The sequence below is a fragment of the Lissotriton vulgaris genome, chromosome 3_1 (assembly GCF_964263255.1).
Source record: "Lissotriton vulgaris chromosome 3_1, aLisVul1.2, whole genome shotgun sequence".
In the NCBI taxonomy this organism is placed as follows: Eukaryota; Metazoa; Chordata; class Amphibia; order Caudata; family Salamandridae; genus Lissotriton; species Lissotriton vulgaris.
The window spans coordinates 1,876,528,221-1,876,555,308 of record NC_141689.1 but is presented as its reverse complement, the minus strand read 5'-3'; the positions used below and the strand labels follow the sequence as shown (position 1 = coordinate 1,876,555,308).

Genomic DNA, 27,088 nt, shown 5'->3' with positions numbered 1-27,088 from the left:
CTGATATAAAAGCTCAGGATCCTTCCCAATCCCTGGGAAAGAAAGCAGCACTCTTGGGGATGTTGTCAAAGCGGTATTTTATTGCACAGATAGACGCGTTTCGGATAAACTTCCTTCTTCGGTGTCTAAATGTAACGCGCTGCGCGGCGCCATTTTAATTCACAGGCACAACGTAATGAAAACAAAGGAGGGACTCCTGACGTCTTGTTCAATAGTGACGCCATATTGAAAGTATAATCAAGTATATTCATCACACTAGTCTCATTTTTTTTACCTTGGATGGCATATGTAACATGATAATTTTAATTTTAAAATTGTAATTATGTAAATTATGCCACTACTTTCAGACACAATGACAGAAAGAGCAAGATACAGAACATCCCAGAAAGGTAAGCAATTAGAAAGTCACATGGGCTACATGCATAACCAAAAAAAACACATTGATGGAAGATGTGAATTGAAGGGAACACAACCACATCCCAAATGTGACAGAAATATAAAAAATGTAGATATTGCAGGATATAAGAGGTGCAAGTACTAGCACCTAGGAGTCCACAACCAAAATTCTAAAGAAATATAGTACTTAAATTCCCCTAACACATCATAGGCCAATTACAACCAAAACCCACATTAAGGGGCAGATTTACAAGCCCCATGCGCCACATTTACTCTGCTGTTGCGTCACTACTATGATGCAGTTGCGGCGTAAGCCCTGCCCCACATTGCGCCTTATTTACAACGTGACGCACCTAGGGAGATGCGTCACATTGTAAAGCCATGCGCCACATGAAACCTGCATTGTAGAAGTGATGCACTGAAATCTACATGATTTCACAAAGTCACTTTTACGTCCATGCTGCGTCAATACCCTGTGCCTGTTTGAAGCAGGCGTAAGGAGTGATGCAGCATGTTAGGCATAGGGCGCCTCTGAGCATTGCTGGAGCCGCGTCAAGCTTGCGACACAACTCCAGCAATGCACCCCCCTTACTCCACAGGATGCAAAACGCATCACCCCCTCCTTGCCCCACTGTGTACCGCATTGTAAATGCAACGCATTTGGGGTGGTGCAGGGAGGGAATTGCATGTTGCATCTGTTCTGGCGCATCCCTGCTGATTTGCTGATTTGCAGAGATGCGCCAGAACTCGTAAATCTGCCCTTAAATGTTTAAGTGCATGAACCAAAAAGCCACCAGTGATACGCCTCCTGCCCCAAGAAGATACCAAGATAATGAAATAACTGAACCCTTAAAAATTATATATAATTAGGTAACCTTTCTGCTGTTGTATGAAAACCTAAACAATAATAGAATAATCCTGATATATTACACAGCAGAAAACATACAAAAACTAAGCCACTGTTAAACGTGGATGATGGATGGGACGATTTGCTCGGATAGACCATACATGGTGAATATCAAAACACAAATAAACTTTTTACATATGCCCAACCACCAAATTAGCAAAGTAGCACTTAGTACAAACTTTTTAACCACATTAAACATAAACCATATAACTACTACCCACAAAACATAATATTAGACTTTGAATAAACCATGATTCAAAGCATTTAATAAAATGTATCCCCACACATCCATGAAAGGCTGTTAATACCATTTTAATTAAAGTATATTGAGACACCTCCAACAGTCAGCACTTAGGGTCTTATTACAAGTACGGTGGTCCACTGTATTATGAGTGTGGTGGTTGGACCGCCACAAGACCGCCAGCTCCACCGAGATCGAGGATCTTTCTGCACCTGTGGTCTAGAACTAGCCAGGAATATGCTACTGGTGCCATGACGGCTCCAGCGAGCATAATCCGATTTGAATGTCCACCGCCCCTTCCATGGCAGTGAACCTGCCATGAAAGGAGCGGCAAACATTCATGGAAAGGGGGCTCAACAGGGCCCCAGCCTCTTCCGGGCATGGGGGTGCATGCAGGGGGGGAACATCTTCTGCTCCCCTGGAATTGCACCCCTGTTCCTGCTTGGTGTGGCATGCATGACTTGGTGCATGCCACACCATGCAGGAACATGCTGCAGGCGCTGTCATGGTGGCGGTCTGCTGTTAAGGCCCTTCTATGAGCCTAATAGACCACAGCTATGAGTCCACTGCAGCACCACCCGCCCGCCATGGATTACACTCGTCATCCAGCAGGCTGGAACACTAAGGGCTTGGCAGTCCTCCTGTCGGTGCTGCGGTGGCAGGCCAACAGGAGGGCTGCCAATCTTGTAATAAGGCCATTAGTGTGGAATATGCTACAAACAGTCACTTTGCCTTGAAAATAACAAATTATACCACTAGCCTATGTTCCTATGTTCCTATCACAAAGGTTGCTCACCAATAGAAATTGTTACTAGAAATTCAATTCTACCAATAAAATGAACAAAATCTAAGCCCCCTAATGAATTATTTTTCTGATACTTGGGTTATCAGACTACATTGCTTCAGACACTAACCCAAATTGCAAATACCATGGTGGAAAGTCAATGACAGCACATTGGCACAGGAAGCCGAAACAAACAATGCAGTGGAAGGATGGCACATTGACTTCCGAACCACATTAGGCAGAACCCAAACTCCACTCACAACTATAGAAGCATTACAAAAAGTGCAAAGCTAGCAACACCTACGAATAGAGCAATCTATACAACAATATACAACAATATCACCTAAATTTAGCAACTAAACCAAAAGAATCTACACAATGCTACAACTGAAAGTCAAATTCTTCATAAACAACAAATAAATAGATTACTTAGCAATCATAGGCAAAATCTTATTATAAAATAAATACTTTCCTACAAAACTCTCAAAAAACTATGAGATAACCTTAACCAACATAACAAGCATTTTTATTTAAATAATCAACATAATGTTTTATTATATTTGAAAATATATTATGAAATAAAACTCTAATGTACATACAAATGCTATGAAAAAATAAGATTTAGCTTATTTATATTAAAAATCTAAACCTTACCAACCAAAACGCTCAAATAACAAACTCAATCTGTGACATAAATTATTTACAAAACATAAAATATACATTTTCAAATAACAATCACATAATAGTTCCACAAGTAATAAAATATGAATTTTCCCACACAAAACAAATAAATTATGCATTACTTACAGTTTAGTAGCTACAGATCATCCTCTGTATCCATGTCATCAAAAAGGATAATCCACCATAGACAAGAAAAATATGTTTAAAAAAAACAAGGAAAGAGGGAAAAATAAAACATATCCATAAAGATACTTTCAAGCAAGTCAAAGTATTAATTTACCATACATCCTAAAAACATGTTTGATAAAAGAAATGCTCTTAAAAACCAGAAAAAAATGAATTCGAAGTAAACATTCTTTTTTTTTATGAACCAAAAGAGACTACCTTCAAATAAAATGGTGAATCCAAAAGCCCAAAGAATACGTTCATAAAGAGCAGACCTGCAAAGTAAAACACAAAACCCACCAACAAAAAGCAATACATTCCAAAAAGAACACATGCATTAGACTTAACTATCATAAAGCAAATTATATAACACAATTTAACATAACTTATTGATACTGAAATAGTGTACGAAAACTCTTGACAATATTTTTTCTAATGCCTTGAATGTAGTGGTTGATCCACCCTTCGCTCTGACGTGGACTGACCATTTATCTCTAAAGTTCTTTGTAAATATCCTTAAACCCAGCTCAGCACCTCCTTGAAACTCTCGAGATCATGGAGGAAAGTAGCCCTCTCCACCAGGGCCGGACTGGCTACCGGGCAGTATGAATGCTGCTGAGCTGGGGGCTGATTTTGTTGATGGGGACCTGCATGTACAAAACGAAATTAGTTTTGTTTTCATTATTTCGAAGTACACGTAGGTCTCCATGTCCGAAATCAGCCCCCACTGCAGTAAAATCAGCCAGCAGCTCGGCAGCATTCCAAACTGCTCTGTAGTCAGTCTGGCCTTGCTCTCCACTTTCTTCCCTATCTTTCCACCGCCTGCCATAAATGAGTTTTTGGACAGTGAACTTATATTAAAAGCTTTTGAGGATGCATTAACTCAGGCGTTAGACACTATTGCTCTTATCAAATTATGTAAGATACAAAAGAAAAATTCCCCATTGCCCTGGTATAATGAAACCCTAAAAAAGGAAAAATCTACACGCTGGAAGTGGGAACAGAAATGGAGGAAATATAAACTTGAAGAGGATAAACTTACTTATAAAACTGCATTAAGGATTTATTAAAACATTTTTGATACTGCTAGAAGAAACCATTAAGGGGCTAGAATCAGCTCTGTAAAAAACTCCTCAAAAGAGCTTTTCAAAATTCTAAAACGAATTTACAAAGCTGAGCGTAGGGAACCCTTCAAACCTCTCATCTCAAAAGCTCTGGGGACGATTCGTAGGTCCTAACAAATGATAATAATAATAATAAAACTCAAACCAGCATGCTAGTGAAATACACTAAAATTAATACAACTAAATTTAAATAAACAGTAATATAACTAATCTCTACACCTCTCCTCAACATCTCATCTAGCCTCAAAACCCTCAAAACATGATGACCAACAGCACCTTACCATGACCTGGATCCTGGAAAACAAACTAAAAATGACACAAGTAAAGTACCAAATAGAAGATAGAAAAACAAAAACATAATTGCCGCTAAATAGAAGTAAAAAATGAGGGGTGACATTTACTATTCCCATTCCATTGTAAACCAAGTTGGGATGGGTTTTGGATGCTAAAGTGGTGACATATACCATTCCCACCTCCAATGTATACCAATTTGAAGAAGGTGTTAGACACTAAAGGGGTGACATTTACTATTCCCACTCCAATCTAAACCAAATTGAGGAGGGTAGTGGACATTACAGGGGTGGCATTTCCTATTCACACTACAATCTAAAACATTTTATGCAAGGTGCTGGACACTAACAATTTTACATACATAACCAATACTCCATACCCACACATAGGGGTCAATTCCGATTCGGGAAAAAAACGTACGTACGATTTGTATCGGGAGCCCTCTCCGTACAATCGTACCCGTCCGTCCGAGTCGCGAAGTACGATCCGTATTCCATGAATCCGTCCAAATCGTCTCGATCCGTACGTATTGCAAGGCTGAAACCGTGAACCGTACGACTCGTACACATACCTTACGACTCGTACACATGCCGTACGACGCGACGACTACGATCCGGACTGGGGTATGAGGACGCAATTCGTACGGTTCACGTCAGGTAAGGGCGAGTTGTACGGAAAAGCACACAAACACATACACACCTACGGTCCGTACACACCATGATCGCAGGGGGACGCACCGTATCCCTGTGATCATGGGGTGTATGAGCCGTACCCCCATTGTACGATTGGTGTACGATCGGTGTACGAGCCGTATCCCCATTGTATGATCGGTGTACGAGCCGTACCCCATGTACGATCGGTGTACGAGCCGTACCCCAATCGTACATGGGGTACGGCTCGTACACCAATCGTACATGGGGTACGGCTCGTACACCGATCGTGCATGGGGTACGGCTCGTACACCGATCGTACATGGGGTACGGCTCGTACACTGATCGTACATGGGGTACGGCTCGTACACCGATTGTACACCAATCGTACAATGGGGGTACGGCTCGTACACCGATCGTACAATGGGGGTACGGCTTGTACACCCCATGAGGGGTACGCACCGTACCGAGGGGGGCCATTTCGTACCTGTTTCGGCCCAAACTCTGCTTTTACGGCTGTTTTCAGCTCCCGTAGAAAAAGGGTCGTACTGTGAGTACCCGACACGCATCGTACTTGCTGGGTCGTAAAAACCAGCCGCGAACCGTACAGATGTCGCGTACAGCGAATTCAGAGGGAGAATCGTACGGAGATTAAAGTCGTACGGTGTCTTGTACGACTCGTACGGAGTACGGCTCCTGGTACGAATCGTACTTTGTCGTACGTACGGGGGACGTTGCAGGGTACGATTCGTTTGGGAAAAACGCTCCGAACGGCCATATGTAGCGGTTTTTCCCGAATCGGAATCGACCCCATAATGTTTGATCTATAAAAAAATTATTACTTAAGAAACACAACATCCCAAACTAAAAACACATATATTTGGAAAAAACAATATGTTGTATCGCTATTAATAATTTATGTATTTGTAATAATACTTATTAATATTCCAGTAATTTTCAGCATAAAATAAAAAAAATTAACTCATAAAAATCATAAAAGTTAAAAATATATATACATTAAAATTAGTACATTTTAGGAAATATGATCTTAACCACAGAACCTAATCCAATAAAAGCATATTAAAAATGGCATTAATAAATGTTTCATAAATAAACTTATAACATATTAATATTACATGATATACATGTATACATCATAAATAAGACAGCTTTACTCTATTTTCATAATTTAATAAGACATTTCAAATACTTTTAAAATCAATGTAAATCAAATGTAATCATAATGACAATATAATTTCCAAAAAATAAAAAAATCTTCACAAAGATTTTAACATTTACATTTTTTTATTGAAAACATATTTTTTGAGTTTTTACATAAATGTTTCTATAATTTAATTCATTTTTTATGTTTAATAAAATGTATATATGCATTCCAAATAATTATAAAGCCTGATTTAGAAACATTAATAATGTAACTAAATACATTTATAAATTATATATATTAATTTCCATTCCAACGAATTAAATAACATTAAATTTAAATGAAAATATTCACTTTCTAAAAATCCCTCCATCATTATCCATTGAAACACCTGCTACTAAAATACAAAATTATATATGTATACCTTATTATTACATATTAATACAGATAAAAATACATCATTTCAACAATTTCCTAATTAATTGAATATCTTACTAAATATACAAATAAAATCATTTTTAAACTTATAACATCAAGCACACTACAACTACACTTGCAAATGATATTATTCACAACAAGATTTTGTAAATTGATATTTTTAACAACGATATTAAAAACAACACTCAAAACTATATTCTTACCTTCATTATTTCTGCCGACAATATTTTTGACATCCCAATATTCTTAACAAAATATTTTTCTGTAACATCATTTTTTATTCGATATTTTGTCCAAACACCCATAGGCCTCAACCTTTCTTGTACACTGTACACTACCATATTTACATTCAAGGTCCCATAGTTGTGTTCTGTGGGTTTGTTGTTATTCATAACTATATTCCACTAAAAGTTGTACTGTCTCTCTGAAGTGCTTTTAACCACTTTGATGCTGATGACGAGCTGAGCTCGTCATGTATCGCGGTAATTTAAAAATTGCTGCACAGCGCAAAAATCGCCGCAGCAGCGATGCGGTTAAACTATGCCTCAATATCAAAAATGTAAGTGAATGCATTACAGTTTTCCCAAGCTCACTGACATAAATTAAAATAACCGCTTTTCGAATATCATTGCTATTTTTTCATTTTCAAATGGCAAATGTATTGCTTCTTGTCACCAGTAAAAATGTAGGGCCTCATTACAATGTCGGTCGGTAATCATTCTGACCGACTCGGTTTCGGAATGGTTTCCGATTCGCTTCCGACCGACCAATTTCAATATTGCTGAACACCGTTCGGTCAGACTCCCATTGACTTCAATGGGAGCCTTTGTTCCGGCAGATAATACAGAAAGGGGTGGTTGCAGAAAACCATGCGCCCTGTGGTGGGTACCACTGTGCATGGTGGGAAAGGGGGGTCCCTTGGGTATTCCCCACATTCCAACCGAAGACCTCCGGTTAAAGGGGGGCCTGCTACAGGCCCCCAAAGTCGATTTCTGACTGCTGATCCATGTTGGACAGACAGATTTGAAAAGGCTGTCCAAATCCGACATAGTAATCGCTCGGTCGGAAATGGGGTCCGTAGAGACGTAGGAGTCGACTCTGACTGATTCGGTGTCACTAAATGCCATTCGGACGCAAGTCAGAACAGAGTCGGACAGTCCAAATGGTTTCCAACCATCGTAATCGGTCTGTTGGAAATGTTTCAGAGTCAATCGGAAACATGGATTTTGAATCATATTTGGATGAACCGAATGCCATTCAGAGCCTTTCCGACAGACAACGTAATCGCCCCCTTAGTGCTTACAAGTTTGTCCTGGTGGACATCATACAAGCAACTGTATCCTCCTTCTCCAAGCTGATCATAGCCATCTACTGAATGGTAGGAATCCAGTTTCCTATTGTTGGACATTCTCTGTGACTTAAAACTTAAGACTTAGGACTTAAGACTTTTTTCTTTTGCATACAAGTAGGATATTGTCAAAAATACAGTGACGCCCTTGCAAAACATTTGGCCCCTATTCCAATGCCGGTCGGACCACACTCCATGGCCCTGTTGGATGCGGTTGGACTGTTGAAGGTCTCGTCGGAAGCGGTCGGTCCGACTGTCGGATAACGATGCATCCAGCCTGTTCTGCGACCGACCGCTGACAGACTGCTGACTCTGACAGCTTTCCTTCTACCACCGAGGTGGCAGTAAGGGGGGAACAGAAGCCATAGGACAAAACAGGGAGATTCAACTGGCATCCGGATTACAATGTTGGTTTCCGACAACCCAACCATGTCGGTCTGACCGTCTGCCTCGAGCTGACAGAAATGAAAGAAAAGGGGTGAATACTCAGCTGATTCCCTTTCTCCCCGGCGGACGTCAACATGGATTCCTTCCTCCAGGTCCACACTAGACCTCAGCAGCTGCACCTCGAAGTGGACGGTCCTCAGGCTTCGGTTCCTACCAGATGAAAAGCAACTCAGGTAAAGCCATCCTAAAAAAGCCAGCCACTGATTCAGTGGTACCAGGAAACTACCGTCCAATCTCTCTGCTGCCATATATTGGAAAGGTACTCAAGTCTCTGGTTAATAAACAGCTAAATACCCATTTGGAAAGCCATGGACTTCTTGATCCATCGCAATCAGGGATTAGGGCAGCACATAGTACCGAAACATCAGTAGTAGAGGTTGTTGATAACATCGGGCTGGCCCTGGATAATAGGCTATCAGCCATGCTTGTCCTTTTGGATCTGTCAGCCACAATCAACACCATCTCCCACATCATTTTAGAACATTTAGAACAACGGCTCTGGGAGATGGGAGTCAGGGGAAGGGCCCTCGACTAGTTCAGGAACTATCTCATGAACCAAACAACAACAGTACAAATAGGTACCCTGGCCTCATGTTGTCAGGCTGTTAGCATAGGAGTTCCACAGGGTTACATCTTGAGTCCTATGCTTTTCAACCTCTATGTAACACCTTTGGCCATGGTAATCAGGTCCTATGGCTTTGAGGTGGTGTCCTATGCTGACAACACTCAGCTGTTAATTACGTTTGGCCCTGACCCCATAGATACAATGACCCGTTTTAAATAATGTATGATCCATATTAACAGCGGGATGGGCAGCAACCACTTACAGCTAAATGGAAGCAAGATAAAGATCATTCTGTTTTGGAAAAACAGACAAGTACTGGTCTAGCGACTGGTGCCCCCAAACCTTAGTCCCATGTCCATCCCCTAAACAAGTAGTGTGCAACCTCGTTATAACAATTGACAAGAAGTTACCAATGAAAAACCATGTAAACCTGGTAATAAGCACCTGCTATGGTATTTTGCGGAAACTACACAAAACTTCCAATGGATTCCAATATATTCCTGTATGTTTACATTTAGATGCACTCAAATTTAGTGACACTTTGAGAAGGCAATTAGTTTTACTGCTATCCTCTTCTGAATATCAATGTGGGTGGGCACTTGCAGGAATTCATGGAATATGTTTGACTATTTACTGCTATCCTCTTCTGAATATCAATGTGGGTGGGCAATACTTTAAATAGTCAAACATATTCCATGCATTCCTGTAAGTGCCCACCCACACTGATATTCAGAAGAGGATAGTAGTAAAACTAATTGCCTTTTCAAAGTGCCACTAAATGTGAGTGCATCTAAATGTAAACATACAGGAATGTATACTACCCCTCTCATTATAAACACGGGTCTGCACAATCAGAATGTTTGGCAAGCAACAAAGTCCACAGCACAGTGAATCTCTAGACTGCATGATAGCTACCGTGAGGAATCTTTGGGCCTGATTACGAGTTTGGTGGTATTCCTGATGGACCACCGCCATGGCATCCCAGTAAGACCGCCAAGCCTGGGGCATTCCTGCCTGCCAGATTACAACAGCCATCCAGGACAGGCATGCCATGGCAGCACATGCAGCATGTCTGTTCAAGATGCAGCATGCACCATGTTCTGCATGCCACACAGTGCATGTACGACTGTGCACTTTTGGAGGACACATAAATGCACCCCAATTGGCTGTGTACACAGGGGCCCTGCTGCTGGCCACTTTACATTTCTTTCCATCATGCTTTACATGGTGGGGACCCCACCATGAAATGCGTGGTGGAAAGGCAGTTCATAATCTGCCTGGTTGTGCTGACATCAGCACCGCTGTGATTCTGGTCTTCTTCCCCTCAAGCCTCCCCGCCTCTGGATCTTGGATCAAGTGGTGACAGCCACCATCGTAATCTGGGGGGATGGCTGATGGCATGGCGATGGTCGGACTGCCATCTGACACACTGTTGGTCTTCGGACCACCATCATTGTAATCAGCCCTTTTATTTCTACAACTAAGAGTTACTTAACTTATTCAGTCAGTAACATTCTTGCTGTGGTCATGGTTTTCCCTTTTGTAATAGACTTCCTATTCCCACCTTTATTTTTTACTAGATTCATGCAACTTCCCTGCTCCTCTTCTGATCTCCTCTATGGGTGTGTTTTTACAGCTGGAGATCCCCCCATGCCTCCACCTTCTGTATTTTAAATGGCCGTTCATACCCACACCCACCTGTGATCTTTCTGGCTTTCGCCTCTGATAATGATTTTTCTTTTTGTGGCCATCCTTGTTTTCCCATTTTTGCTTATCTTTGCTTGTAGCAATGATCTGTTGCTCTCCCTGTACTGTATTTCACGTAATACTTCTAACTGGTCCTGATCGTCCAAAGTATGCACAGGCAATCTCCTATACAAACTAGAGTACTCTGTTTTGGTACAAAGTTGAAATTGTTTTCCTTGTGTTTGTCATCTCTTTTTTAACCAACCCATCAAGTGTGCCACTCATCATGTATATTGTGTGTTGGTTGTACTCAATGAGATTTTCATTCAGACAGTCATTGGTGGAAATTACCATGCACCACCATGTCATATAGGTGGCTTTTCCAACTGTCTCAACTGTGTTACTTAATAGTTGCCATTCTCCTTGCCTAGGTTGGACACAATATCCATTCACCTCCAATCCACCTTAAGGAAATGCCACATCTTCAACTCTTCTGTGTTGTATCAGCCTTAATAGTCTCTTTTAACAAGTATCTGTGTCTACGTGTTACAGTCGTTATTGGATGTCTTTAGATAGCTGGTGTATGTTTCTGTAAGTTTTTAGTGACAACCATTACATTTCTAGTATGCATTCTGAATAGATTCCCAGTTTAAAGCAAGTATTTGAAAGAATTAATGTTAATCAATTTCAGCCAGTAGCATTATTCTACCCCCAATTTAATACAGAGGGATTCCATGGATGCTAGCAATCCACAAGGGGCGTCCCATAACAGGGATAAATGAGGAAGTTTATGGAGAACTACACATTTTGTTTTGGTACAGATTGTAGACTAATGTATAGCAAAGAATACTTTTGCATTGCTTAAATAAAGGCTATGTTATATTGTGCAACTTTTATAAAGCACAACATCTGATATTTACCAAGTCTCTTTGTTCTGGCAGCTATTTGGGGTATGTCTAATAGTTGAGGATTTCCAATTGTGAGAATCCTGTGGGTTCATGTGGAAACTGCAAACTTCCCCAATAGCCTTTCATGTATGGATATGGGTCATGGGGTCTGTGGTTATACATTTCCCTACAGTGGCAACTGTTGATCCTATGTGGTGGAGACTGAGGGCATGAATACGAGTTTGGCGGTCTTCCCACCATACCTCCACAGCAGAGGTTCATAGAAGACTGCAGCAGTGTCCAACCCACCATATTATGATGTGACCGCTGGCTCAGCAGCGGTGTTTCTGACAGAGGGAAATATGTTTTCATATGAGTCGAGGCATGTGTGTATATTTTGACTACCCAAGTGTGGAATGTACACATATGCATGACCCATGAAAAAATACCAGTGCTTTCCCATTGCTGGAGTCTGGACCATATGTGCCCAGTCCAGTCAATGGGTAAATAATACATAACAGACTTACCTGGATTTTGACACCAACAGAGTCGGATTTGGGGGGTCAAGATGCTGCTGTGAAGGGGAGACCTGGAGGAAGAGATCCATGTGAGAGACTGAAGGGAAGATAAGTAAATGGGTGATTATGCACCCCAATTTTTTCCAATCCGCCTACTAGAAGTATGCAGGTTTTTCCGCCACGGTCACCTCATTGGAAAGCCAACTCATAATTTGGATGGCAGTGAACTTCTCTGTACCATCCTCTGGCAGCTGCTTTTCCACTACCTGAGGCGGTGTGTGAATGGCTGACAGTGGCAGCTGTGCTCCGGCAGTCTTTTGTTCAGCAAACCACCAACATAGTAATACAGCGGGCAGACAGGCAACTATATGGTGAGGTTTCCAATGCAATTTTTATGGTGGGTCGCTTACTGACAAACTTGTAATCAGGCCCTGAGTCTAATTAAAAACAAATACGAATTTGCAAAGTTTGTGAATCATTACTCTCCAGATTTTATTTGTATTACAGAAACCTGGCCCGATTCTACATTGGACCCTGATTTACAAATTGCTATTGCCAATGGTTACAATATTTCCAGATTGGATTGCGGGCTCGCAATAATTTCTGCAACCATCTTAAAGTCTCATTTCATGCTATCACACATTTGTACTTATGTTTAATTTTAAATTGAACAATAATGTTGCCTTCAATGGCATTTTAATCTTTCGTTCAGCAAAGCCCAGAGCACAATTCATTCCTACCTTAATCGGGTTCACTGAATCGTGTATGGATCTCCCTAATTTTGCAGTTCTTGGGGACATTCATTTTCATATAGCGCTTTCAGACAATAAAGATACAGAACACCTTATTGATATATTGCTCAGTTTTGATCTTACTCAAATAAACTCAGCGACCCATTTAGCAATAAAACCCTCAATAAGGTTTTTACTAGTAATCATGAGTTGAATATTGAGAAAATCTTGCCCTTGACTTAGACAAGACCAAACTAAATTATACCCACTTTTGGAAATAACATAGCCACAGTTACCCCTGGTTATTCAAACTGGATTGACTCAGCAGGCCCCTATAAATATGATCAAAACCCATAGAAGTAAGTTCTCTGCCCCATACTATTCACAAGGCCTAAGATTATAAAAACAAGAATGTAGACATCAGTAATAAAAAAGGAATAGCAACTGCTCCACTAATGAAAGGAACAAATACAAGAAACTTATCTGCAAGTATAAGTCCAGGGCCGGACTGGCTAATGGGCAGTTTGGAATGCTGCTGAGCTGGGGGCTGATTTCATTCATGGAGACCTGGTTTAATTATTTTGAAGCACCCACAGGTCTCAATGAACGAAATCAGATCCCACCGCAGTGAAATCAGCCCCTAGCTTGGCAGCATTCCAAACTGCCTGGTAGTCACTTCGTCCCTGTATAAGTCTCTGATTATAGCGGAAAGGTCTTGATACTTTACAGATAAAACTAACACCACAAAAAAACTCTACCAGAGAAATATTTTAAAATGTGAAGACTCTGACCAACTGTAACGCTCACAACACCATGTAACCTATTCCAACCCTGAGCAATAAATTTACAGTTTTCATTCAATTAAAAGTTAATGTAACCTTCAATGAATTCACCTCACATATGAATGGCAACTCCACTGTATTCAGGAATGTTAGAACTAATGCAACATCTAATACTTTTTCAGCGTTTTCCTCTCTCAGTAGTGAAAAGGTTGCCAAACTCATTGAGGTTATGAAATCAGGTCCCCTTACTGATCCATGTTCCCCTAATGTTCTTCACAGCATCCAAGGGACTGTAGCAGTTAGATGTGAACAATTATCTGCCCATCTCTTACCTTTCTTTGCCTTCCAAGATTCTCGAGACCATTGAACATGGATCTTATGGTTTTTCTTGACAAACACCTCCTCCTAGACTGCTCTCATTATGGTATGAGGGCCAAGCACTCTACTGAATCAATCCTAGTGGCTGCTCCAGAGGAAACCAGGTCCAGAGTCAACAAGAATGGTAATGCGGCTCTGATTTCTCTGGAGTTATCATCCGGATATGATACCATCAACTACTGTCGACCAGCTGCAGTACATTTGTATCAGGGATCCTGCCCTCTCCCTTTGAAGTTCATTCTTGGTTGATAGAGAACAAGTGGTATCACTGGGTGATTTGACATCCAAGCCTTTCTCCCTCCCCTGTAGAGTGCTGCAGGGCGTCATCGTTAAGCCCCACTCTTTTCAATATATATGACTATGTTGGCCAACTTGATTTGATTATGTGTTTTTTCTGTGATTTCTTAAGACAATTACACACATATTGTAGTTTCATGTGACATTGAAGAGGTGGTCAAACAGTTTAACAACAGTATGGAACAACTTGTTATTTTGATGAAGGATAATTTCCTCCAATTAAACTCAAACAATGCAGAGGTACTTCTATTTGACTATTACACTTCTTTCTAGTCTGCTTCCCATTGGCTTAAAAAACCTCCTCTGTCCAGTAAATAAAGCGAAAAGCGTATGTTTGCTCTTTAATGTAAAACTATCCTTTTTGGACCAAACTAATCAGGTCACGTCATCCTGTTTGTTCCTGCTGAGAATTTTGAGGAAGATTTTCCCTTGTATTCCCCTAGAACTCCAAAAATCAGTTATTATTGCCTTAGTAGTCAACTGAATTGACTGTTGCAATACTTTTTATGTGGGTATCCAACAACGTCGGTTGATGAAACTCCAGACTCTCCAGAATGCCGCAGCTCGTCTGCTCATGAAAATTCCACAATTCAGCTTGGTATCTCAAGCCATCATTAATCTTCATTGGCTTCCAATTCGCAAGTGGGTCAATTTTAAAACTCTTTGCATAGCACACAAAGCCCTTCACAATTCAGGCCCTTAATTCTTCTGAAAAACTTCCCAATGGTACACTCCCAAGCGCATGCTAAAATGTTCTGCAGCCAAATTGGTGGTCATCCCCAGATTTAACAAGGTCCGTTGAGGTGGCAGAAGTTTCTTTGCCCTTTAAACTCGGAGCTCATTCAGATCTACTACAATTTAGGACACAGATAAAAATGCAGCTCTTCAAGCACTTTCTCTCACATTAGGTTTACCTTCTGGGGTTGTCTGGTGCTTGCGCCAAGAAGCCAACAGACATTTGCACGCTTTATTAGCCTTTCACTTACTTACCTACAATCTGAGGGTTATCATGACTGTGCATATTTGTATCCTGACAGTGTCGCCCAGTCCATGTCTTTCACTCCCTGGTCGAATGGCACTGACTATATGCCAGAATGCATGATCTCCATGCCCAGGTGTGAATATCTTCCAATCATAACATCTATTTCTCCCCTTCACAATGTTCATGTTTCCTTGTCCTGTAGTCCATGTCTTCCTATCACAGTCTATGTTTCAACCAGATTCAATATTCAAATGTACCTGCCTCTGCATCTTGGTCTCTATGCTGAGAACCTGTGTTTTCCTTGGCTAGTCTTTGTGTTTTCCTTCCAGAGTGTACACTTCCCACTGTACAAGTGTCCATGCTGAGCTACCGCATGTCTGCTTCACCTGGTTCACCTGGTCCCAATGTCCATGCCTTTTTGTGGTCAAGTGCTGTGATTTTCATGTGCAGGATTTAAGTCTCACTGCTCAGGTATTTCTATCTTCATGCCCCAGTGACTGGGTTATCCTGCTCCTGTGTCAGTACCTTTTTGTCCCAATCTTAGTGTATCCTTAATGATTAGCATTTGCCTCTCCACAACAGTTTCATTGTCTCTGATTGTAACTGCCACAACATCAACGTCTTCGAAATCAAGAGTACATTCGAGACTTCTTTAGTGTCTGTATCTCCATGGCATACTGCTCCAGTGTCTGTGACTCTATGTCATACTGCTCCAGTGTCTGTTTCTCCATTTCATACTGCTCCAGGGTCTGAGACTCTGTGTTATACTGCTCCAGTGTCTGTATCTCCATGTCATACTGTTCCAGGGTCTGTGACTCAATGTATCGGAAGGGCAGGGGCAAGATGGCAGCCGTGATGACGGCCGAGTGAGCTGCTCTCCTCCTTCTCTCTGCAGCTGACTTACCGGCTTGGCTATGAAGGACTTTCTTCTTGCGCGCTTTACACTGAATTGGATTGTTTGAAACTAAGCCCTTATTGAATGTGGCCTGACGGACCTAGTCACTAACATGGATGATCTGGCGCTGTTGTCCTAGGCTGTGGGGCACTCCGCTCCCCTGTTTTCTGGTATACCGACGTAGAGCAGGCTGTGCATCTGCTTCGACTGCTGCTTCGCCGGCTGTTGAGACGCGGCCCTTTCTACCTGTGATTATGCCGCCAAAGGTCTTCAGCAAAGGAAACAGGGGCCGCGGTTCAGCCGTGATCATGGCCGGAACCGCAGCAATGACTCCTGTTACTGATTCTGCCACTGAGGGTCGGGCTGTCAATACCTCGCTAGCAGCCTCAGGTGCAACGGCAGACCCTGGGAAAAATCTTATCACTGGCCGTGTCAAGCAGACAGTTCCCGGGTTGTTCAAAGCACAGTCATTGAAAACTAAGGCTGTATCTGGTGCTTCTGCTGGGGTCAGAGGCTCCGGTTAATCGAAATCCCCTGTCTCCATCTTGAGTAGCAACGCTGAGGGGCCGCTTGCTCGTGGTAATACTGTTGTTTCTCCTGTGCCCACGCTAAAACCGTTCAGGAAATGCTCCCAAGGGTTGGAGTCTGTGATGCTTGCATTGCCTGCCAGTGAGGTAGTAGGTGAGGTAGTGTAAGATTTTGCTTTGACCACTGCCCAGGCAAAAACTGGTACGGATACAGACATAGCTGTTGCTCAGCAGAAGAGATGCATGCTGGTAAATAAGGTCCCCCTCTTAGAAAAACAGGTTGTGGAGACCCCGGTCACTTTTAAAACGGGTGTCCCAAAGGAAGATCTAAATTTAAACAGAGATGATGACACAACAGATAAGTTTTTCTCCCTGTCAGACGTGTCAAACTCATCAGGAGAAGACGACATTCAAGATAAAGACATGCCTGGGGAAGGTATTGACTCGAGTAGCCTTCACAGGGAGGGGGGTGCCGATCATTCTCTGCTGAGCCCAGAGACCGTCAAACAAATGAAAACAATATCGGTTTGTCCCATTCTGATGGAGGAGGCCACTCTCGGGATGTCTTGGGACTACTCTTACTCACCAGGTATGCGGGGTCAAAGCATTACAACGAATGGAGCAGTGCCTAGCAGTACAGGCTTAACTACTGCTTGCCCTAAAGAAATTACGCTATCAACCATCTATCAAGTGATGATGGCTCACAGGGAGGAGTCAAGGGCGGAAAGCTCTCGCACACAAGGGGACTGCAGGAAACTTCAAAACTCCATCCGCAGGATCGCTAAAACCTGTACGGATTTTTCTTCAAGAATAACAGAAGCCGAAACCAGGATCTCTCAACTCAAAGACTACTTGACCTCGCAGAAATTCAAGGTGGAGAACATACAGTTGGTAAAAGATGATACCTTGCTTAAACTGACTGACCTAGAAAACCAGGCTAGGTGAAATAATCTAAGAATTTTGGGGATACCGGAGGGTCAAGAAAGCACCAATATCCACCAATTTGTGGTTGAACTCTTCGAGGAAGCCTTCCCGGATCTCCCCAATGGGATTGGAAGACACAAATTCAAAGGGCACATCGCTTTCCTTTCAATCGACGCAATACAGGTGGTCAGTCTGACAATCGCCCTCGAGCAATCTTGATCTCCCTGAACAACGTTTTGGCCCGTGAATCCTTGTATGACCTGGCTAGGCCTGATCGTAAAAGAGTTGGGAAAGGATGTAGCTTCTTTGTGCGCCCTGACTTCTGTCAGAGGACAGTCGAACTACGTTGGCACCTAAGACAACTGATCCCAGAATTTCAGTCAAAGGGTGCTCAGGTTTTCCTTTTGAACTCCTCTAAACTAACAGTGATTTACAAAGGACAGACAATTTATTTCAATCTGAGATTCAGGCTAAAGAGCATCTACTCTCCATGATGGCAGGAGGAAATCATTGATCTTACTCTTAGGACTACCAATGGATTGTGTAGCACTTTTGCTATTTTTTGCTATTTTTGGAAAGATTTGACAGACTATGGTTCAGTTCATTGTCTGGGTAACGAACCCTCGGGTTAAGTGATGAGGGTATCTGGTTTCTTCCCCTTGTTTTCCTTTCCTTTTTAGTTTTTTTTTTGCAAATCTCTTGTCTTTCCATTCTTATGCTTAAATAATTGTGGTCCTTCATTGCCTCTATTTGCTAACTTTTGAGTTTTTTTTAGTTCAGCGGTGAGAATGCAGGGTTTATCAGCTCTACATCACCAGGGACCGTTGTTCCCCATGCCCTTAATGTGGTGGGGGGGTGTAAGGGTAGGGAGAGGGGTAGGGGAGGGTGGGCAAGGATGTGTTTGGGGGGGAGGGTTTGGGGCACAAACAGCTCTTTCACTAAATTGTTATGGCAAACAGTATACATTTTCTAAAGTGGTATGTGTTTAATTTTTACTTCATTTTTGGCATTACACTGATCATAGACATGGGTTTGATGCACGCGAGTCTGGGCCTCATTGGGCTGGTTTGGGCTGCTTTTAAGGATGATGGGTAGACCTGAATTGATTCGGCTGTGTTCTTTAAATTGCTGCTGGTTAAATGATAGGAAAAAAGGGGGATCCTGGCCAAACTTATTAGACATTTAGATATTGATGTATTATATCTACAGGAGACTCTCGTTTCCTGGAGCAATCGAGCCTGGCTCTCGGAAGTGGGTCTCGACCTCATCGCTTGTTCGCGGCAAACTACAACTGTCAGGGGTGTCGCTATAATGGCCAGGCGAGGTACCTATGTTTCTATGCAAGTGAAGGTCGATAATTTTGGGTGGTGGGCACATGCTGAAATAGTAATCAGGGGATCACCTTTTACTATCTGCTCTTTGTACAGCTCCAATCTTGACGACCCTGCCATGTTCAATTTTTTGAGCATTGAACTTGCTTTGTGGACCTCTCCTAAAATTTTGTGTGGAGATTTTATTCTCCATTTGAGTTCAAATATAGATTTGTACAGTGATACTCCTTATTTGGTGAGAAAGAGTGAGACGTTCAAAGCAGTCTGTGGACTTAGCCGCGAGCATGCTTTGGTTAATGTCTGGCAGAGATTATGTTCGACAGAACCCAGCTATACGTTTGCTTCAGCTCCCCACCGAAAATTTGTATGGCTAGACTACTTTTTCATTGCAGATTCAATCCTTGGCGGGGGTTTTTGTGTGAGTTACATCCCAGAGTAATTTCAGGCCACAATCCAATAATATTGCAACTTCCCTCTAGTGGCTCAAGACCTATCGGGTCAAGTTGGACATTTGAGCATAGATTATTGCTTGACGATGGGTTTCGTAGTAACATGAATACTTGGATAACTGGCTTTTTTGAGATTAACAAGGGTACATCCCCTGAGCTAATTGTTTGGGACACATTCAAGGCAGCAGTGAGGGGGGAGACTCTAAGTTTTTCTCTTCACCGTCAGAAGGTAATCAAAGAGAGGGTTAATGGCTGGATTAACCATCTTCGAGCAGTTGAAGAAGAATTCATTCAAGTTATCGATGATCAGGTAAAAAGGGAGGAGTTTCAACAACAAATAGCAATCTGTAAAAACAGAATACAGCAAAACTTTGGGGAAGAGCTTACTGTAAAGTTCATCCAACATAGAACTGACATATACGAGTATGGTGAAAACACTGGTAGGCTGCTGGCCAAAATATTACAACACAAGGGGATGTTAAACAGGATCAGTTGTATTAATGATAAAAATTGCCTTACTCAGGATCAACCAGATAAAGTGCTTGGGGTGTTTAAAGATTTGTATGAGACATTATATTCTTCAGACAAGGATGCTGAAGCTGATTTAGGGGAGGGATACCTAGATGATATATAACAGCAAAGGTTCCATTGGAGCAGCTGGATGTGCTTTCCTCTCTGATATCAAGGGAAGAGATAGAATTAGCGATAACTTCACTGGCAGCAGGGAAGGCCGCTGGGCCGGAATCACTAACCCTGGAATTCTACCAAACATTAAGCAATATTCTCTACGGGGAGCTCGAATCCCTGTTTTTATTGGCTCAGGGAGGTCGAACACCAGACTCTTGGCATAAGACTACTATTGTAGTCTTTAAGAAGAAGAACAAACCAGAGCTTACTCTTTCGTCCTATCGGATGATTTCCCTAATTTGTGCTGACAGTAAAATTTACGCCAAAATGATTGCATCCAGGCTGGGAAGGGTTATTATCCCCCTAGTTTCTGCTGGACAGCACGGTTTAACCCCTTTGCCATGACTGCGATTTCAGGGCAGTGCGGCACTTCCGCAAAGCACGCGGGTCCGCGTCGGCCGTTAGACGTTCGAAGCACCAGCGAGGTAGTGCTCACGACGGCCAACGGCTGACGGCAGCAGGGAAGGGGTTAATACCTACCCGGGAAACCTCCGATTATATTAGGCGGGCGATCTCTTTATTTGACTGGGCTCTTGCCTGTAAACAACCTTTGGCAATGATCCTGTTGGACGCCGAAAAGGCGTTCAACAGGGTTTCTTGGGACTTTCTTTTGCAACTGTTGAGATTTAAGGCATTTCCACAAGAATTTATCACAGCCATACAAGCCTTGTATATCTCTCCTAAGGCTTCAGTTCACATTTCGGGATAAGAATTGCGTCCCTTTCCCATTAGCAGTGGAACTCGCCAAGGTTGCCCCTGCTCCCCGCTTTTATTCTCAATATACATCGACCCAGTTTTTAACAAATTAGATAGCAATCCGATCATACCGGCGGTTATGGTTAAAGATGTGGCTTATAAAACATTTGACAATGCCGACGACGTTGCCATTTTCAAGAAGGATGCTCTCTCCACTCTCCCGGCTGTCTTTGACTCTGCCAAGCTTTTTGGTTCAGCTTCCGGGTATCGCCTTAATGCTGACAAAACCCAAATCATACATTCTGATTTCTTAAAACCAGTAGAGCCTCCAATAATTCCAGTTGCCACTTATTTGGGTGTTAAGATAACTGCGGCAGTAGAGAAGATACCAGAAATTACCATCTTGCCAATTATTAAAAAGGTAAACCAAACATTGGAGAGACTGGATCATTTACATCTTTCACTTCATGGCCGCTCTAACGTTATGAAAATGTCAATATTCCCTAAATTTCGATACCTATTCAGGACCATCCCTACTGAATTCCCAAAGAAGTACATCTCTAATGCAGAAAGGGCCTGCTTGAGGTTTCTTTGGGGGTATCATAAAGCCAGAAGAGCATCTAAGTGGTTGATACTTCCTAGATTAAGGGATGGTTTGGGTTTACCGTCTTTAATGTTCTATCACTGGGCTGCTCTGTTACAACACATGAGAGTATTAATATCAGGGGGTAGTTTTATAGTGCCGGAAATTGCTAGGCCTACAATTTATGAGACATTACTTAGTGAAGATGCTTGTAAATGCTTAGTAAGCATTTTTGAACCAAGTTACTATAAGAAAGTCAAATTCAACATTTTTCAACAGCTTATTCCAGTTGGAGGAAAATTCGGCGATGGTTTGGTATTCCAGCTATCAATGCACAATCCCCCTTGTTGGCCCATGGTCTTTTGCCCTTAATATGCCTGGATACTAATATTTTCAGTTGGGTTAGTTCAGGAATTAGAGTACTGGGTGACTTCTTTCATGAAGGCCAAATTATCTCTTTCTCCGATCTCCATGGAAAATATGGGCTCTCCACTAGACACTTAAGTATCTACAAATTAGGAGCTACTTATTGAAATTTACGACAGAAGGATTCGATATGTTTCGGAAAATCCCTTTAGTGGGAATTATAGAGAAAAGGTCAAGGATTGAGTTAATCTACCAAATGCTAATATCTAACTTGCCTGATGACCTGATTACTCAAGTGAAAAATGGGACATGAAGTTTGGGCAAGAAGGTACTGATTTGTCTGCCTCGCTTGAATTGGTTAATCAGATATTGATAACTGGTAGTCCGAGGGCCCAACATTACATGGCAGTCTATGACTTATACTACACCCCTGCCAAAATCTCTAAATGGTCTAATCTTTGTGGGAATTTGTGTAGTAGATGTGGAATCCTTGCTGCTGACACTTTACACATGTTTTTTTCCTGTCCCATGCTTGCTAAATACATACAAGATATTGAAACTTTTCTCACTCCGGTTAGCGGGAAAGCTCTGAGGCTAACACCTAGTCTAGTGATTTTGGGGCTAGAATGATCGCCAAATTTGCCAGGGCTTAGTAAACCTGATAAATACTTCTTACTTATAGCCATGTCTATTTTTAGATCAGGGCTTACCTCTCAATGGATCAGCCCTGATTTCCCTACTTTTATAAAATGGAGATCCCGGCTGTTGGCAATATTTAATATGGAAACAGCAGTTTATAGATTAAAAGGGCGAAAGAGGCAAGAAATGGGCCGATAAATCTTGACTCCTATTATGGACTGGATAGGTTAGACTGAATTGCCGCTCTGCTTACTTCTGTGTTCTTCTTTTGACCTGTTTTCCTGTTTTTTACCCATGTGATCTTGTTTAAATATGCCCTGCAGACTCCATATTTAGCTGAGTTCTTCTCATCATGTGATATGTTTTGGGTAATATATTGCTCTTGGTAATGTTTTGTTTTGCCATAACTTAAGTTTGTAAAAAAAAGAAAGAAGAAAAAAAAAGAAAGAAATATATATATTTCTCCCCTTCACAATGTTCATGTTTCCTATCAAAGTCTATGTTTTGAGAACCTGTGTTTCCCTTGGCTAGTCTTTGTGTTTTCATTCTGGAGTGTACACGTCTCAATGTACAAGTGTCCATGCTGAGCTACCACATGTCTGCCTCACCTGGTCCCAATGTCCATGCCCTTTTGTGGTCAAGTGCTGTGATTTTCATGTGCAGGATTTAAGTCTCACTGCTCAGGTATTTGTATCTTCCTGCCCCAGTGACTGGGTTATCCTGCTCCTGTGTCTGTACCTTTTTGTCTTAATCTTAGTGTATCCTTTATGAGTAGCATATGCCTCTCCACAACAGTTTCATTGTCTCTGATTGTAACTGCCACAACATCAATGTCTTTGACATAAAGAGTCCATTTGATACTTCTCCAGTGTCTGTATCTCCACGCCATACTGCTCCAGTGTCTGTTTCTCTATGTCATACTGCTCAAGAGTATGTGACTCCGTCACATACTGCTCCAGTGTCTGTATCTCTGTGCCATACTGCTCCAGGGTCTGTGACTCTGTGTCAGACTACTCCAGTGTCTGCATCTCTGATTTATAATGCTCCCGTGTCTCTTTCTCCAGGTCATACTGCTCCAGGGTCTGTGATTCTATGTCATTCTGCTCCAGGGGCTGTACCTTTCTGTCCTAATCTCAGTGTATCCTTTATGAATAGCATATGCCTCTCTACAATAGTTTCATTGTCTCTCATTGTAACTGCCAGAACATCAACGACTTCTACATCAAGAGTCCATATCATACTGCTCCAGTGTCTGTATCTCCATGTCATATGGCTCCCGGGTCTATAACTCCATGTCATACTGCTCCAGTTTCTGTATCTCTAGGTGATCCTGCTCAAGGGTCAGTGACTCCATGTCATACCGTTCCACTGTCTGTTTCTCTTTATGTCATACTTCTCCAGGGTCTGTGACTCTGTGTCATACTACTCCAGTGTCTGTGTCTTTATGTTATACTGCTCCAGTATCTGTTTCTCCAGGTCATACTGCTCCAGGGTCTGTGATTCGATGTCATACTGCACCAGTGTCTGTACCTGTCTGTTCCAATCTCAGTGAATCCTTTATGAATAGCATGTACCTCTCTACAACAGTTTCATTGTCACTGATTGTAATTGCCACAACATCAACATCTACTACATCAAGAGTCCATTCCATACTTCTCCAGTGTCTGTTTCTCCATATCATACTGCTCCAGTGTCTGTATCTCCATGTTATGCCGCTCAAGGGTCTGTGACTCCATGGCATACTGATCCAGGGTCTGTAACTCTCTTTAATATTGCTCCTGTGTTTGTTTCTCCATGTCATACTGCTCCAAGGTCTGTGACTCTGTGTCATACTGCTCCAGTATCTGTTTCTCCATGTCATACTACTCCAGTGTCTGTTTCTCCAGGTCATACTTCTCCTGGGTCTATGATTCAATGTCAAACTGCTCAAATGTTGTGTCTCCATTTCATACTTGTAGGAAGCCAGCTCTGTATATACTATATAAAAAGTGTTATAGTGTGTACAGAGTCCAGTGAGTTCCCAAAGGTATGGTAGAGGTTAAAGTAGATCATATCTTACTCTCAATTTAGTGGTAGCTGTGCTGAACTGTTAGGCTTATCAGAGGGTAGTGTGAATGCATTTGTCATACCCACTCATACAAGACAGGAACACACATTCAATGACTAACTCCAGACCAAAGGAATGCAAAAATATCACTTTAGTTACTTTATTTTAAGAACCGAGTTGAACTCAGTTACAGTTGTATGCAGTAGATAAAATGCAATGCAATCATAAGGAAGTAAAACAGGTCTATGCATCAGCAGGTAAGTACACAACTTACTTTTCCAGTCTTTGGGGCTTTTGGGCCAGCCAAGGTCAAGGGTCTGTTTAAGACAGGCACTGCACCGCCGGTGGCACTTGGGCAGCCAGGTGCAGAGTTTGCCGAGCCCAAGGCTAGTCTATGGAGACTGGGGCACCCGAAAAGGTCCTGAGTTCAGTATCTATGCGGGGGCGGTCGATTCTGGAAATTATGTTTGCTTTTGCGGTCAGTGTAGACCAATGGGGATTAATGGGAGTCAGTAGGACCCCAACACCGGTAATATTGTGGTCAACTTCAGCGAGTCGCTGTCGGTTGAAGAGAGGCACCAGCAGCCCAGAGGTCACTGTCACCGTTGTGGGGATGGAGATGTGCAGGGGATGGAGGAGTGCCACCGATGTTGCGCCTTCTTGGAGAGGCTGCCGTTCCAACTGCAGTGCTTTCTTCTGGCAAGTCAAAGTTGCGTCAACACGAGTGTCGGTCCTCTACCGCTGAGGTCTTGGGGTTCTGTTTGTAGTGGTGAGTCATGTCAATACAACTGTTGGTCCTCAACCACTGCGGTTCTTGTACCAGGGGACACTGAAGATGAGAGCCTCCAGCCAAAAGGGAGGTTCTTGGAGATTGGGTGAAGGCTGGAAGGTCTCTGGGGTTTCTTGGAGGCCTTGTGGGGTTTCTGGAAGGACAGCAGGTCCAGTTGTTGATCCAGCTACAGGTGGCGGGGTTCTTTCTTGGTTATGTCTGCACTGTTTAGTTCCTGGTCCAACAGCAGTCTTCTTCTGTCTTCTTCTTTGATCCGTCGAATCTGAGGAACAAGGTTCAGGAGGGCCCTTAAATACTACATTTAAGGGTGTTACTGAGGGCGGGTATGGCTGCTGTCCACTAGGGTGACTACATCCTTTGGGTGCCTCCTCCCCCTGAGGAGAGGGGCACATCCCTCATCCTATTGAGCCTAATTTTCCAATTCAATTGGGAGAATTTCTAAAAGAGGGGTTCACCTCAGCTCCTGGCTACCTTAGGGGTGTGTCACGTTAAGGTGAACACACCTACTCTGCTTGATAATTTTCCCGCCTGTCCTGCCACTAAATGTGGGACATGGGCAGAGGAGTGGGCATCCACACTAGATGCAGCTGCCCAAATCAGAACATCACAAGGTGAGAACCACGGGTTCCTGTTACTGCCAGGAGGAGGTGTGAAGCACCTCCACCAAAAGAAGGCTTTGTTCTTGAACTCCAAGAACACAAAGGCTTTCATCCCATGAAGTCAGAAAACTGTTTGGTGGTGGCTGGTGGGGGCCAGTCAGCCAATACACTAGAAGTTGGTTGTTTTTCAGGGGGCATCTCTAAGATGCCCTCTAAGTGCATTTTATAATAAATCCAACACTGCCATCAGTGAGGTTTTATTATGCTGAGTAGTGTGGTACCAAACTTATCAGTTTTTTAGTAAACCCCTCACGGAGCTGTTGCATTCGTAATGACAACCTCCCAGCCCATGTACTCAAAATGGCTTCACAGCTCTTACAATGTCTGTGAACGGCACATACACTGCAGGGGCATATTGCTCATGCAGCTATGCCCTCACCTGTGGTATGGTGCACCCTCCCTTAGGGCTGTAAGGCCTGCTATATGGGTTACTTACCCATGCTACAGGCAGTGTTGGTGGGCATGGCACACAGGAATGTTCATTTAAGAAAATTGAATACAGTTGTGAACTCCTGGTTTAACATTGATCAATCTTGCCCAAAAAGCTCTTTTGTGTCAATATGCTGCACAGATCCGGGGTGCTGCCTATTGCCCATGTAAAATCTATATATGCACTTCAGAAAAATGTATGCCTGAATTCCTGTGCTCACTGTTAATGGTTTAAGACCTATCAAGTTTACCAATGTGCAGAAAAAACACTTCAAATAGATTGTCAAAACAACATTTTCATTTATTTTATAGTTTTCAAATATTCAATATATTTGTTTACAGAATCTTCCAATTCAAAACAGTATTACATTATTACCTCAGACTACCAGAACACAAGTTTGCTTTTTGTATTGAAGATTAGACAGAGAACAAACAGATTAAACAAATGGTTCATGGGAATCACGTTGGAATTTAAGGTATGGCTTTCAGAAGAGTCGGATGTAAGGTACATAATTATGGCAAACTCTTTTTGCTAAGGACTGTGTTATTCTACAGGAGGATTTGGGTGATGTCAGGGTATTATAGAAGCTACTGAAGATCCCACTT

General features: G+C 42.3%; 1 protein-coding gene across 1 annotated transcript in view; it reads left to right on the top strand.

Annotated features, from left to right (window-relative positions):
* The window catches only part of ASIC5 (acid sensing ion channel subunit family member 5), a 468,169-nt gene that overhangs the window by 379,858 nt on the left and 61,223 nt on the right, over positions 1–27,088 (top strand). The window lies entirely within an intron of this gene.